Below are 3,940 nucleotides of genomic sequence, written 5' to 3'. Positions count from 1 at the left end.
CGAACCCACGTCTCCTGCATCGGCAGGCGGACTCTCAAGCACTGCGCCACCAGGGAAGCCCTCAGTCTTCTTTTGTTTAATCTTTGCTTGGCATATTTTCTGTCCATTTATCTTCAACTCACATGTGTTTGTGAACAACACAGAGATTGTTCTTTTTTTAAAGTGATCTATTCTGACACCTTTTTCTTTTAATTGGTGAGATTCATCCACTAACATTTAATGTAGTTATTAATATGTTTAGATTTGTCTATGATTTATGTTTTCTACTCACCCTCTCTATTTTCTGTACCTTATACCCTGCCTCTTTTTCTTTTTAATATTTGCTTTTTTTTAGAATTCTATTTTAATTTTTTTGGGGGGGTTTAGCTATTGGGTTTTTCCCCATTAAAAAAAAAGATTCCCTCAGCAATTACAATATACATCCATATATCCTTAACTTTTCATAGTTCACTTATTAATAATAACATATTATTTCATGTAAAACATACCATGATCCCTGACTTTTATCATGACTGCCATCTTTACAGAACCACAGAAGTATGTTCAAGGAAGTTGCCATTTCAATTAGCTTATCCTGAAGGGAAGCAATGAATTATCTGAATTAAGTGAAGTCTATTCATTCTTTAATAACAAAAGTGTAGTGCCAGATAAATTTAAAAAGCAATTTCAGAATAACACTTTAGGAGGACCAAACAAAGCATCTCATTTCTGTTGCATGTCGTAGATAATTGAATGTTATACTTCATAATGAACTAATGGGATTTGTCAGACAAAATGATAGTATTTTTTACTTACATAGCATCTTTCTTCAAATGAACTCAATACTGATTCAGTGGTCTATTTTTCCCTTGCAATAATTTGGAAGCATTTACATGAGTAGTATATTTTCATGCAAATTTCTCCCTGCTAATGAGAAACTAGATAGTATCAAAGATGAAAAGTTTTTTTTGCAATTAGAGTAGATAGCCAAGCTGGAAACAATTGCTGAAGTTAATAAGGGTACTTGTAATACCGTCTATAAAAAACAGAACATAGCAACAAATCAACAAAATAGGTAAAGTATAAAAATGTTCCTTAGAGAAGCAATATAAGTATTTTTGTTAGTGACACATAAAACCATAGAATAAAATATCTTATATAAAATATTGCAATATTTAATTATCTGTGTTAATTATTTAACTGTATTATTTGTTTTTTATGTAATTCTTCATTGAATTTTGATCAGGTATCTTCTCCCTATACATGATAATGCATAATGTGATTTCTTAAATATTATTACTAAAGCTGTCTAGATACAGATTTATCAAGTAGGCTCCACAAATGATTTTTTAAAAAGAATATACTGATGTAATTTCAAATACTGAGTATTTCCACAGTATTTTTCTAATTACTCTTCCAATATTTCATCACTTGTCTAGTAACTAATAGGCCCTTAGTAGAAAAATACAAAGAAAAGTCATTTCTATTTATGGATTGTTATTAATTATCCTCTAAAAGAATATACTAAATGAATATTTTGGCCACCAGTTCTGTGGCCTTGTGTAAGTTACTTAAACACTGCTTTGCTCTGTTTCCTGGTTTATAAATGACAGCAATACACTATCCTTATCTGCCTTCCAGCAGTATTAAATTAAATATCAAAATCATAAAAGCAATTTGAAAATATATATAAGAAACATATAATCAAGATATTATCGGGAATACCCTGGTGGTCCAGTGGTTAAGACTGCACGCTTTCACTGCCGAGGGTCTGGGTTCAATCCTTGGTAGGGGAACTAAGATCCTGCAAGCCACATGGCATGGCCAAAAAGTAAAAATAAAAAAGATATTATCAGTAATAATTTTAGTAAGATATTCTTAATTATTTACCAGTGATGATATTTAACAGAACTTGCTTCTTGCTGGATGAATGTAGCTTGATCCCATGTGAGTTCATTCCCAGTTTCTTAATGTCACTGATAATATATGGAAATCATTCTTGGAGTGCAAAATAAAGAAGAAGAAGAGACTGTGCCAGTGTGGTTCAATCACTAGGACACAGTGACCCTAAAAGGTTTGCCAAATTGCTGATTTTAATTAATTACTTAATTAACTAATTAATATCCACGTATAGAAAATCTACTATGTCTAACCTCCCCTCAATGTCTCAAGCATTCAACAGTTAACTTGACAGTTAACTATTTTGGTGGGCTTACTGTTGTTTGTTGTCTGGACTGAATAGCCCTGATTCTACTTTGAAGAAGAGCAATGTACAAAAAGACACTAACACGAATACTATGCACATATAATATTTTTCTACAAGGAAGCCTATGCTGAACAAGTAAGAGGAGGAGGAGAAGAAGGAGGAAGAGAAGAAGAGGAAAGCAGTAACAGGAAAGGCCAATGACAGATAAAGAATCATCATTTGAAAAGAATTATTTTAAATGTTCATCTTAAATTAAAGGAGATCAAGGAGCTTATATCATTATTATCCATCATGATCAACAACAACAAAAGCAAAGAATGAGAATTGAGCTGGAACAGTTCAGGAAAGAAAAGAAAAAAATATTAAGCCATTATTACATTCCTATTTGAATATGTAGTCTTATCTGTGATCATTTTGAGGATGTGTTAAAGTTATTCTTATATAGAAACATCTCTATAAACATGTTCCCCGCAATGCCAGATTTGGATGGGTTATGTCCCAATCTGACAACTTTCATATCTTATTGTGATTACAAACCTTTTGAACAATAGTGAGTTTTAAGGAAGTATTTTTCAAAGTCAGAACTAATGAACCAGTAATTGTGCTAATGAGTTGCTAACAAAGCATGAAAAATTCCTGAGTAAGTCATAGTCACTGAACTAGCTCACTGCTGAGGTACGGAGATAATTGTTTCCAATGATCTATACATAAATAAATAAGCTTTGGCTTCATGTCTGTGTCAGAAAGTTTCATTCTCCAGGTACATTAGGGTTTTTTTTGTTTGTTTTTTGAGTTTTTTTATTTCAGAGATTCCAGGCAATTACTTAGGCCATCTAATAAAAAACTGCAAAGATGACTTAAGTTGGTCCATAGTCCTGGGAAATTGGTATTAAGAAAAATTAACATTTTTAACTCCCTCAAATTCCCTTTCTTGACCCAACATCAACTCTTGTTTCTACCTAATTCCTTACAAGAAAATTAGTAGAAGAAAGAAGAAAAGTTTAGAAGTAGAGAGCCAGAGAAAATGACAATAGATATGAATTCAGGACCTACATGAGGACAAAGAGCATATGGCTTAGAAGATGAGAAAAGGTTACACGAACTATCAAAAGGGAGCAAAGGATATAAAATATGGCAAAAGGTATGGTGAAAGAGTCCAAATGAAAATGATCAGAGAGAAAAAAGTGGGCAGAGACATTTTTTTTGTGACTATATATTGTGATAGGGCTTTAAGAAGTTAATTTAGGTTAAATGAGGTCATATGTGTGGGGCTCTAATCCAATAGGACTTGTGTCCTTATAAGAAAAAGAAAAGGTACCAGGAGTGTACACACACAGAGAAAAGGTCATGTTTGCAGAGAGGCCCCAGGAGAAACGAACTCTGCTGGCACGCTGATCTTGGACTTCTAGCCTGCAGACTGTGAGAAGATAACTTTCTGTTTTTTAAGGCATCCAGGATGTGTATTTTGCTATGGCATCTCTACAGACTAAAACGGAGGGTGGAAGCGACAGTAGGGAGAGAGAATTCTGTCCCATGTATTCTGACCCACTATGAAATCTATGTTGATAAAAGTAGACCCAGAGATAGGAAGGGTCATGGGGGTTTTCTCCTTGCTCAGATTTATATCTTAGGTAAGAAATTTCCATTTCATATTGAGGTAAATTTGTTTAGGATTTGGCTTTTTTGTTTCATTTTTTTTCCTCTAAGTTGGTAACTTGACTTAAGTGATAGAAGTATTTCTAAAGTAGATCTCCT

Source organism: Lipotes vexillifer, unplaced genomic scaffold, assembly GCF_000442215.2.
Source record: "Lipotes vexillifer unplaced genomic scaffold, Lipotes_vexillifer_v1.1 scaffold776, whole genome shotgun sequence".
Taxonomy (NCBI): Eukaryota; Metazoa; Chordata; class Mammalia; order Artiodactyla; family Lipotidae; genus Lipotes; species Lipotes vexillifer.
Note: the sequence above shows the minus strand (reverse complement) of the source record.